Source organism: Globicephala melas, chromosome 4, assembly GCF_963455315.2.
Source record: "Globicephala melas chromosome 4, mGloMel1.2, whole genome shotgun sequence".
NCBI lineage: Eukaryota > Metazoa > Chordata > Mammalia > Artiodactyla > Delphinidae > Globicephala > Globicephala melas.
The window spans coordinates 15,646,817-15,659,325 of NC_083317.1; positions in this window are offsets into that span (position 1 = coordinate 15,646,817).

Here is a 12,509-nt window from a genome sequence, read left to right on the forward strand (position 1 = left end):
CCTCTGCTGTGTTCTAGCTGGGTCACATTGGACAATTCCCTAGCCCTTCCCCTCCTCAGTTTCCTCATCTTTAAAATAGAAGTGATAATAATAGTAACTAACCCAAAGGGCTATTGTGACAATTAAATGGAATCATCTGGGTAAATAATTAGCACACAGTCCTCGGCATATAGGAAATACACAGTAGATTGTAATTATTATCACGTATTTGAAAACAAAGTCAGAAAAATAAAATTGAAAGTTTTGAGTCAAATCTACACCTCCTATTGTGCTAGAGAGAATTAGAGCCACTTAAAAATCAACAGGCTAAAAAATATTATTACATTCTATTAAAAGATCTCAAAACTGGTAGATGACAGTCTCTCAAAGCAATGCAGGTCATTTGTCATGTTTCCTTCATGATCCAAATTAGTAGATAATTAGACCTAAAGAGTCCCTGCACACATAGCATCATTTTGTAATACACTGATTTCTGCCAGTTTAGGTAGAGATGGAGAAATGATGAAAGAAAGGGGGGAGGTGTAGAGCTGACTGTCCAATACTGTAGCCATTGGTCACATGTAATTATTGAGCAGTTGAAAGTGACAGGCCAAGTTGAGTTGTGCCGTTAAGTTGTGCCATAAAATACACATCGAATTTCAAAGACTCAGTACCCAAAAAAACCCCGTAAAATTTCTTATTAATATTTTTATTTTGGCTATACATTAAAATGATGAAAACTAGATACACTGGAGTAAATAAAATATATTTAAAATTAACTTCACCTGTTTCATTTTACTTTTCTAATGTGACTACGAAAAACTTAAATTACACGTGCAGATTGCATTATATCTCTATTGGACAACGTTGGTATAGAAAGAAAGGAAGAATACAAACACACACACACAAATTGAGGAAAAAAGGAATCTTCAAGAATGTAGCAAACTGAAAAAAACATCAGTTAATGAAGGAGGATACAGGCTTGATAATCCTAGCTCCACTAAAGAAAGGAAGGCATCAAGATTAGATTTTACTATTAGCAAAAAAAGCTGAAAGAGACTGCATCCCCTATGCCTTTTACATATTCCGTTTTGTAACATTTGGAAGAGGAAAGAAAAGAGAGGTTACAGGTCCTTCAGCTCTTTTCACTGGATAACAGTTTTTGATCTCATAAAAACAGCTTGTTCCCTTTTGGGAAGTGGTTGGAAAGACTTAAATTAAGGAAAGAGCACCCTCTGCTGGCTACTTAGTAACATTTTAAGAGAAAAATAGGCACAGAGGGGTCTCTAAAAATAATACAGAATAAACAAATGAATGAATGAGTTACATTTCACATTGTTGAACTTACAGCTTTCACCATGAATGCCGTGATATGGAAATTAGGGCAAGGAAACAGGTTTAATAATGTGAAAACTATTATTAGGCCATGTCCAACTCTTTCTTTTTTTCTTCCCTCCAACTGTCTTTTTCTTCCTTCCTTCCTTCGGTCTTTCCCTCCCTCCTCCCTTCCATCTTTTTTTTTCTTTCACCCTTTGAATAGCTCAGACCCTTTTTGTAAGTCCCTTTTTGTAAATTCTATGTAAAGACAGAAAGTATGAGGTTTCACCTTAGAAATCTATGCTGCTTATTTCAATACGATTTCTTTATGAGGTTAATACTTTGTTCCTGTGTCTAAGACCAACCTGGCAGACAAGGCCAAGAAATTATAAGACCACTTAGGACTTCCCTGGTGGTCCAGTGGTTAAGACTCCACGCCCCCAATGCAGGGGACCCGGGTTCAATCCCTGGTCAGGGAACTAGATCCTGCATGCCGCAACTAAGACCCGGCGCAACCAAATAAATAGTTAAAAAAAAAAAAAAAGAAATTATAAGACCACAAACATTCACCAGCTACAAACTTAATGGTGTCAAGTGCAGAATGACAAGCAGCCATCAACTTAGGAAAGGGTTATCTTCCCAGAGGAAGTTTATATGCTGGTTGTTTAGAATTAGACATCTTTTTCTCATTTGTTCCTGGGCCAGTTTGCAAATATACAAATACACATTAACCTAGAATGTATTTGAGGCAGACTACTAACACCATTATTTCTACTCTCTCAAAATAATATACAACAGTATTTTTATGGCAAAATAAAAGTCCCAACGTGGGATCTAAGGAGCCCATCCTACTTTCCCCAAGCAGTATGAGAAGCCGTCCACAGCTTCTTCATTTAGGGAGGAGAGGTATCTCTGGGAGACATACGCCCAACACTCCAATATCTTGTTAGTTCCCTCTGCACCAGCACCAGTTTCTTGTTGGTTCTCTCTGTTGCAAAAAAAGGTAGCTAACTCACTGGGACAGTTGCACCCCAAGATTCCAAGCTGAAGAACAAGGAAACAAAGGAAAGTTCACATCATCATGAGATCAGAGAAAGCAGGACCACAAAAGGTGGACTGTCCCTACCTTCCTCAACACACACACACACACACACACACACACACACACACACACATGCTTTCCTCTGTGTCACCAAAACTCATTTCCTAAGTTGATCAATTGTAGGCTAAGATTGCCTGTAATGATAATAATAACTGGGCTTCAGCAGCCTCAAGAAATATAGCGTTAGTGTTATGGAATACATTTCCTATTAGCATTTATATTATTTGCAGCATAATTTATTTTAAAACTAATTTAATTCCTTTTAACCTATCAAATAAAACTAGCATGCTTAAATTAAACTTTGCAGGGTGTGAAATAACTTAAGGAGAGCTTATGACAGGGCACTTACAGGAACCCAGAAATTACATTTATTCCTTACACATAATTCAAAACAAATTATTTTCAATGACACAAATGTAATGCAAGCCTGCAAACTTGTGTGCTTTTTGTCAAAAATGGATTACATATTTTAAAATAAACACTTGCAGGAAAACATAACAAAAAGTGACAGTATTTGTTATTTGCTGTTTATGCTTATGCTTAAACTTCTTAATCATATTTAGAACAGCCTAAATTGTGTGTCTATTTAAGCTTCACTTTTCTTTTTCTTTTTTTTTTTTTTTTGCAGTACGCGGCCTCTCACTGCTGTGGCCTCTCCCGTTGCGGAGCACAGGCTCCAGAAGCACAGGCTCAGCAGCCATGGCTCACGGGCCAAGCCGCTCCGTGGCATGTGGGATCTTCACGGACCGGGACACGAACCCGTGTCCCCTGCATTGGCAGGCGGACTCTCAACCACTGCGCCACCTGGGAAGCCCCAAGCTTCACTTTTCATAGTTAAACTGCTGAAGAAGATAAAAGCATCTATGTTGATCAAAAGTATTAGAACAAAATTGAAATATTTTTCCAGCTCTGCTCTTTCCTGAGTGCATAGTCTTGAAATTCAGCACTTTTGAGAAATATGGGCACTATTTAATGCATAGTGGTTCAATAAAGTGGTTCAATAAGTTAACTAATTAACTTAGTTAGTAGATTACAACACAACCAGAATCCCTCTCCTGGGCATCTAAGTTTAGTTTTCAGCTATTACCTCTACATGAGTCCAGGTTTGATGTAAAGAGATCTCTTAATCAGTGTCTTAAAGCATAGTGGTTAAGAAAATGAGCTTTGGGATTAAGCCTGAATAAATACTGCATAAGCCTTTAGAAGCTGGGTGGCCTAAAATAGGTAACCTCTCTGTGCTTCAGCTTCCTGATCCAAACATTGGGGTTCATTGATTTATTGATTGAATACCTTCTGTGTGCCAAGCACTGTTCTAAGAGCTGGAAACATAAAAACAAAGAACATGTTTGGTCCAAATTCTCAGGAAGATTACATGCCTGAGAAAGTAATTCTTACATTACATTGGTAGAGATAGTTTTAATTAAGCAACATGAAAATTTTCAGGGACCATTAGGTGTTGTGATGAAAATAAAACAGAGTGATGTGAAGGAGGTATAGAGGAGATGCTTTAGATTGGAGTTGTCAAGGAAACACTTTCTGGGAGGTAAGATTTAATCTGGGACCTGAATGACAAGTGGAGTCATCCATGCTTAGGTCTAGGAGAAGAGACGTCCAGGCGGAGGGAACAGCTGGTAGAAAAGCCCTAAGGAGGGAAGGAGTTCGCATGTTCCAAGAACAAAACAGAGGCCTATGTGTCTGTGGCAGAGTGAGTGAAAAAGAAGCAGGACGGGGCTTCCCTGGTGGCGCAGTGGTTGGGAGTCCGTCTGCCGATGAAGGGGACACGGGTTCGTGCCCTGGTCCGGGAGGATCCCACATGCCGCGGAGCGGCTGGGCCCGTGAGCCATGGCCGCTGAGCCTGCGCGTCCGGAGCCTGTGCTCTGCAGCGGGAGAGGCCACAACGGTGAGAGGCCCGCGTACCGCAAAAAAAAAAAAAAAAAAAGCAGCAGCAGGACAAGCAGTAGATGGGGACCAATCATGCCGGGCCTTAGAAGCCCTGGTGTAAACCGTGGTTTTTATTTTAAGTCCAATGTGAAGTCATTAGAGGCTTTCCATCAGGCTGGCTGTGAAGATTAAACGAGACAACAAACATGAAGGGCTCAGTACAAGGAACGCATGGCACAGAGTAAACACGCAACAAGAGGTGACCTCATCATCATCACCCTTAAACCCTGACATATAATATTGGAAGGTCCAAAATATTCATTCTTATAAAATTCAGAGTCAAGATATAGGAAGATTAATGTAGCAAGAACAGGGCTCAAGCAGGGGATAGGACTCCATTGCCAATCACCATAAAGCCAAATTCTCATCACTGTGGGGCGTGTTTTACTGTACTATCTTTCTTGTCATCATTATCATCAACCAAACTGAAGTCAAATCTTAGGCCAGCACTCTCCACCATTCTTGATTTTTGCCATCTGCCTATGGCAAAAGGAATATGAAGGAACAATCCCAAACACAGTGGTCACTATGAAATGACACAACCATTTCTTAATTTCTCCTACCACCTCATCGGGTAAGTGGAATTTCTATTTCCCAGGCTTGGTGAGAATTCTTCCACCCACTTCCCAAAGCAGGTGGGCAGCAAGCACTAGGCTGGGAATTTTCAGAAATCCATGTCAAGTTGGAACTCACATGGGTGCGTCAAGGATTTCTTTCCTGGCCACACTCGATCCTCTGTGCCTTCTGTTTCTGTGAGAACACCATATAAAGCAATCCTTACTCCGTGGATCACTCTGTTTACTAAATCATGGTTTATTTTTTCCTCAGGATATCACATGCTATTCTAGAGTCAGTTTTCAAAAGGTCTTAAATGGCTTGGCTCAAAATTGGTTTTGTATTAAGGGAAAGAACCAGTCCCAGAGTTTCAATCAGCACATCAACAAATAGGCGACTGACCTGCCCCAGATGGCCCAGAGGTTGCCAACAGCAGCAGTTGACTCAGAGACTTCCAAGGTTCATTTCCCTCTGCTACTTTTCTACATTTTCCTTACCCTATTTCTGATGAAATACAGTTGTCAGTCTTATAGGAAGAGGTTGGAGAAGGGCATGGGGTAAAATCTGTCGCCACCTCCCACATAACTACTGAATACAAGTATCTGAAATGTTCGGTTACCTTGCAAGGAAGCGATTTAACTACCTGAGGTGTCTTTCACAGAGAGTGATAAAGAGTTATGATTCTGCATCAAAACCATCACGACATTGCTTCGAACAACACACTAACCGTGTCACTAGCACTCAATTAATGTTAAATATAATGGCCTTTCAGTCGTAAATAATATCGGAGGAATGAGTTGTTTTTATAAATGAATTTTCCAGACAACTGAAGCCCCCCCATCAAGAACCAAAAGATGTTCAAATTTTGCCATCATTTTTGATAGAACTTAAATATGTTTCACATATTCAATGACCACTTAAACAAGATGCAAGCATCATTATTTATTTTGCTTACTTATAGCCAATGATCACCATTTTTAAATGCAAAACACTGATACACACAGTGGCTTTTCTTAACAGCACCGATTACGTTGCTCTAGTTCTTCAAGTCTCCTTTAAGTATTTCAGGCCCTTTTTCTGTCTGGCTATTATCTGTTGGTCTGACTGTTCTTAGGTTGTGCTTTCTCACACCTGTTCCCATTTGCTCTATCTGAGAAATCAGATGATAAAGTTTATGGCAATGAGCTGCATTATTTCGCAATTCTCAGTCCAAAGGCCCCCAGGTAAGGGCCTAAGAGTCATTCCATATTTCAAATAAGGAGAAAGTGCATGGGCTTGGAGACAGGTATTTTCCTTGCTAATTTTTTTTTTCCTTTTTCCTTTATAATTTTTTGCAAAGTTTGAGAGTCATCTTGAGATAAGTGATTGCGTATTTTCACATTTTCTAAATTGTGCTAATGTTTTTTTCCTTTTTCCTTTGTAATTTTTTGCAAAGTTTGAGAGTCATCGTGAGATAAGTGATTGCATATTTTCACATTTTCTAAATTTTGCCTTGTATTTTCTAATACATATTGCCGTGTATCTCTTCTTTCTAAATAAATTTTCTTATTCATCTCAGGAAGTTAATTTCTAACTGTTGTTCGACTGTTTTCCTAAGTTGTCAAAAGCCCTGTTATGATGATGTATGGGGATAAAAAGATCTCTTGGAAGGGATTTTTGGTAGCCATTCCCCTCTTTCTTCATCAGGATTCCTGAGGTAGCTTAACTTTCACCTCTGCAGTGCAGTTTGGAACAGAGTCAGAAAAGTGAATATCTGTTAAGGAACAGAAAACAGCTCAGATAGCAATGAGAAAACATAATTGCTGTAGCCAACCATTACATAAATAGACATGAAGATCCTTCTTAATTTAATTCCCCTGAGACTAATGACTGACCCTATTGAAAATCCTAGTAGAAATCATTGTAACAAAAATAGCCAAAACATTAAGAATAGGACAAGTGAGAATGACAATGGCTGATAAACATTTGAACCATCAAGCATCCTTGCTAATCCAACCACAAAAATAAGTACTAGCTCATGGGCTAAATAACTAAAAGAAATCGGGGACCATCTTACCTGAATCCGTTAATGTGTGTACCTTAAGGAAAAAATTTCTACAACAATCTTTGATTCCCCTTACTGTTTTTAATGGAATCAATGTATAGTAATATAATAAGGTCTCAGACTTTTTTTTTTTTTTTTTTTTGCCGTACGCGGGTCTCTCACTGTTGTGGCCTCTCCGGTTGCAGAGCACAGGCTCCAGACGCGCAGGCTCAGTGGCCATGGCTCACAGGCCCAGCCGCTTTGCGCACGTGGATCCTCCCGGATCGGGGCACGAACCTGTGTCCTCTGCATCGGCAGGCGGATTCCCAACCACTGCGCTACCAGGGAAGCCCTCAGACTTGTTTTATACTTTGGTTTTGTGTTACTTTCAGTGTGGTTGTGTTTCTAGCAAAAATGTAAACTCCTCAGTTTAAATTAGTAAGAAAAGAAAGAATGAAAGAGAAAGAAAGAAGGAGGTAAAGAAAGGGAGAGAGAGAGAAAGGAAGGAAGGAAGGAAGGAAGGAAGGAAGGAAGGAAGGAAGGAAAAGAGAGGGAGGGAGGGAAGAAGGATGGAAGGGAGGGAGGGAGGGGAAAGGTCACTCTACAGAAAAGCTTCTAACCCCTTTAATTATCCCCAAACCATCTGTAAATCCATAAATTAGCACTTAAAAAATATATTTATACCCCATCTCATTCCATAAAGGATTTGATGTGACTTATAAAACAAATAAAATTGATAAAAAAATTTTTTAAGTTGAGATGGTCTGGACAAAATAAGAAAGAAGAAGCAAGAAAATAAAACAAACTAGTGAGTAGTACACAGAAATGTCACACCATAGTCATATAGGTGGTAGAGCTGGGCTACACATTGGCTCAAAGTTTCTAGTAATTTAAGAGAGAAACAAAGAAGTTGTAAGATTCATAGAGATCACAAAATAAAGACAATTGTTGGATGGTAAGTTTTCCCCACAGGTCATATAAAAAGGATACTGTGTAACGAAATGTTTGACATCCACAAAAACAGGCCTAGAGTAAAGATAAGAGTCCCTTACCTCTGGCCATTCCTTTAATATTCCTTGTTATAAGACAATGGTAAGGTATCAAAATGCGTTTTTTCAAACTCAGTTCTCCAAAGAACTAGAATGTTGCTGCTCTGGCTTGATCCAAGGGCAAAATTTATTATCTAAATGAGAGTGCATGGAATTTAGGGAATTTCCCTCAAATGTTAATTTTTGCAGTTAGGCTTTTGATAAGAACTTGATAAGAGATGGTTAAAAGTTATATTCTCAAACTAGAATCCAGGGTGCAGATATTCTGTAAAGTCGAGAAAGTTGAGGAACTAACTGAGGCAAACACCTAAATATCTTTAGAAAGTACCAATTTGTGCCTTCCCAAAAGTTCTTCATTTATTTCAAAATACAAATAAAAGGAAAAGTAAGACACCAAAGCTCTACAACGCAAAGAACAACCACACTGATTTTTAGCCTGAATCTTTTCAATATAGATATTACCAGCCATTCACTGTGGCTCAAGGATTAAAAAAAGAAAATCTCAGTAGCACACCAAAAGAAAATTTTAATTTAAGTAATGTTGCTTTCTAGTGAATCCTACAAGGTAAATTGGTTCTGATATTTTCCTAAGATAACTTTCTGAGTGGAATTGTTGAATACAAAGAAAATCAATATTGGAAAACTTGCAAAAAGGATAGTTGGGGTTGAATAGCTATGGTAGATTGACTGCACTATTGTCCTCAATTTTCATGCTCCTTGTGCCTGCACTCTTTGATACTGCCCTCCTACACTGACTCTGGGCTTGGCCTTATGACCTACTTTGGCCAACGGGATAGTAGCAAATTTGACAAGGTACTTGCACATTTCTGCTTGCTTTCTTGGAACCCTCATTTCCATCAGCACCAGTCGAGGTAGCCTGCTGAAGCATGAGGACTGTCCCAGTTGAGGCCTCCTAACCTACCAATGCTCAGTCCACCTGCCAGCTGACTGCAGATACATAAGCAATCCCCACCTAATACAGCAATATCTGGTCCAGATCAGCCAAAGTGTCCAACCAGTCCTAGGTTTGTGAGGAATAATTAGTGGCTGTTGCTTTAAGCCACTAAGTTGTGGAGTGGTTTGTTTTTGCTAACTGATACAGCAGTTGCTAACAGCTACAGTGCCTGAACTTAAGCTAATCCTTTAGGTAATGGGAAAGAGAATCAAGAGCTGGTAAAGTCATTTCTAGAGCTTGATGATATTAGCAGATAATATGTATTACTTTTACTCTCAGGGGGAGTAGGGAGGGATTCAACTGGTTTATCTAAAAGTAATACTGAATCTTAAGAAACAAGTAAAAGGAAAGGGGGTAGTCAAAAATCTCTATTTTACTCATCTTGAAATAATTACTTTTCAGGAGACTGTCCTTCCAAACCCAAATCTTTGCACTGGTGTTAAAGATGTAAATTCTACATAAGAATCAGGACTAAAAGCTCAATATTACACAGTTTAGGCTACACCTGGTTCCTAACCACAGAGTCAAATACTGAGTAAAGAGCAATAAAAGCTATAAACAATCTTATCTTGTTCTTGAAAATTTCTGCATAAAACATACAGAAAGGAAAAAGTAGTTTACTGTGGAATAGCCTTGTCAAAATCTTGCTCCTTGCTTAAAATACTAGCTTGAGAAATCCGGTTTGCAATTTGTCATGGGAAACTGGCTAAAATGTAAAAAAAAAAAAAAAAAAAAAAAAAGTGATCTGATAAAGCCATAATTCAGATAATAAATAATCTATTTTTTCCAGAAGGGGGGAAGGTGGGGAGTGATATGCTATACTTTGATCCATTAGAACAAAGTTAGAAAGGCTAGTTACTAGCAGACCATAAACAATTTTAATAACAGAAAATCTTCACTGGGTGGCATATTTAATTTAACCTTTTTAATCAGTAAGACTATGAAAAGAAATGTTTTCTGCATGTACTAGAGAGAAGCAATTTATTTCAAATTATAAACGTGAGAAAAAGGGTGGTCTCTCATATCACTTGATATTGGGCCTTCTTCAGTCTTCCTCGATATTGAGCCTTCCTCAATCTTCCTCATCAGGTTCATCTCAAAATCTTTTCTGACTCTCAGTTCTGGGCCAGCCAAAAAGAATTGATTTTTAAAAACCATTTTTTTTTTTAAATCAAGAGTAAAAATTAGTTTTGGCAAGATCCTGAATGACTTCTGAATTTCATCTCACATGTTAGCTCACAAGCCTGGCCGTGACTGTTTTTAGCTTCCTAACAATCATAAACACAGGAATTGTCTCAATCAGCATCCCGTGTAGGAAACAGAAACCACTCTAGGTTTTAGAAGCAGAAAGGGTTTTCATACAAGGAATCAGATGCTTCAGAAATCTACCATGGGGGCTTCCCTGGTGGTGCAGTGGTTGAGAATCTGCCTGCTAATGCAGGGGACACGGGTTCAAGCCCTGGTCTGGGAGGATCCCACATGCCGCGGAGCAACTAGGCCTGTGAGCCACAACTACTGAGTCTGCGCGTCTGGAGCCTGTGCTCTGCAATAAGAGAGGCCGCGATAATGAGAGGCCCACGCACCGCGATGAAGAGTGGCCCCCGCTTGCCACAACTAGAGAAAGCCCTCACACAGAAATGAAGACCCAACACAGCAAAAATAAATTAATTAATTAATAAACTCCTACCCCCAACATCTTCTAAGAAAAACAAAAAAATCTACCATGGATGGATGGAGAAACAAGTTCTCAGGTGGGCCTCCAAGAATAAACCCCAGATGTCACAGAACTGACCCACCTTGGGAGCCATACTTTCTGTATGATCAGAAAGGTGGGAATGAGGAATCACCACTGGACAGCCTGAGATCAAGAACACACCACCACAGCTGTGATGCAGAGAGCAGGAAGACAGGATAAGAAGCCTTCCCTATCACCACAGCTGCCCCTCCACACAGAGTAACTACTGGAATAGTAATGCCAAAACAGCATCTTCTCATAATTCTGCTTGCTGGAAGAACTACCAGAGCAGCTTGAAAATAGACTTTGTCTCCCTACCACCTTCAAACCCTCACATGAAGGTATCTTACTGGTGGAGACTTATTTCTATCCTGAACCATAACAGCAAGGGAACCTGGGAAATAATTTCAGCTCTCTGGCCTCTGCAATACAGGACTGCACAAGTGTGCCAGTCTAGCACATCCATCAGAGGAACTAAGGCAGTAACTTCTAATTTTACTAAAAGAGGGACTGATAAACACAGTTTTAGTTTATCGACAATCCATTCATAACAGCTGAAGGGAAACTTCTCTCTGAAGTCCTCTACGAGATTTCATGAACCTTCAGAGATCTAAGGCATCACTAATAGAATTTAAATGCACTGTCTCACTCCATTTCACCTTTCTCATCCCCATAACCTAACCAGCTCAATCATGGCCAGGCACCAATAGTCACTGGGACAACTAAGCCAACATTTAAAGTGAGGGGGAAATGATCACTTTCATCCTGTCCAAGATCTCCATTCTCAGAATGGTAATAACCAGGGAGTAATTAACTAACTATACAGTTCATTACTTTTTACTTTGCCCTGATCCAGAAAGCTTTAGGAGAGCTACTAACTACAGCATAGCCTTGGACAGACTGACTAGACTACTGATGAAACTCTGAATGTTGGCCACGTGTACAGCTCATTTTCATACAAAACAGCCACAAAGCATTCCTTACACTAAGGTCACAGATGATCCTGGCCCCCTGGTCAACATTAAGTGCACCAGGAATTCTTGCTTCATGCAAGGCAGCCATAGAGATTTGTAGTATCCTTGATGAGAATTTGACAGGACCTGGGGGCTTTTCGTTAGATGGCAATAAATTGAATGAACCAGATTTTTTTCTTGGTATGTTTAAGTATGAAACACACTGAGGCCAACCTGAAGGGGGTCAGGAAACTAAGAGACACAGAGAAAAGGATGCCAGCCAAAGCTAAGATGTAGAAAGAAGAAAAAGCAGTTGAAAGAGGTAAAGAGAATCAGGTGCCACCTTGGTGGAAGCCATAGAAACAGAGATAAACTAAGGCCAAGAGGGCAAAGATACATGTGCTGAAAGCAGGGACCAGAACTTAGTCCTTGAAGCCACATTGAGGATTTGTGTTTATTTTCTATTCTGGGTGAGGAATATTTGACCTACTATTTGGAGCCAGTGGAAATTTTGCCCTTAATGTTTTGATTCTGTAATTATGAATACACCATCTAACCCAAATAATACAAAATAAATGAATTTTTATCTAAAAAGCAGTCTTCTTAGCAATTAAATCAATTTAATTCTTGATAAATTACCATACAGATTTCCATTTCCTTTTTAATTTACTAAAATTAAGATCCATTTTTTATTATAAATTTTCCATGGAAACTCGATTCATCAATAGTTTTATCCTCAAGTTATCTTCAATGGTCCTTATCAAGACTTGAGACAATCATTTTTATTAAAATTTCATCAAGTGTCATCTTTAATCCCTTTCAGTTTTTGTTGTTATTGTTGTTGGTTATATTTATAAGCAATGCTCTCTTTGAGTTAGATGAATGAGTTTTTATTTATTT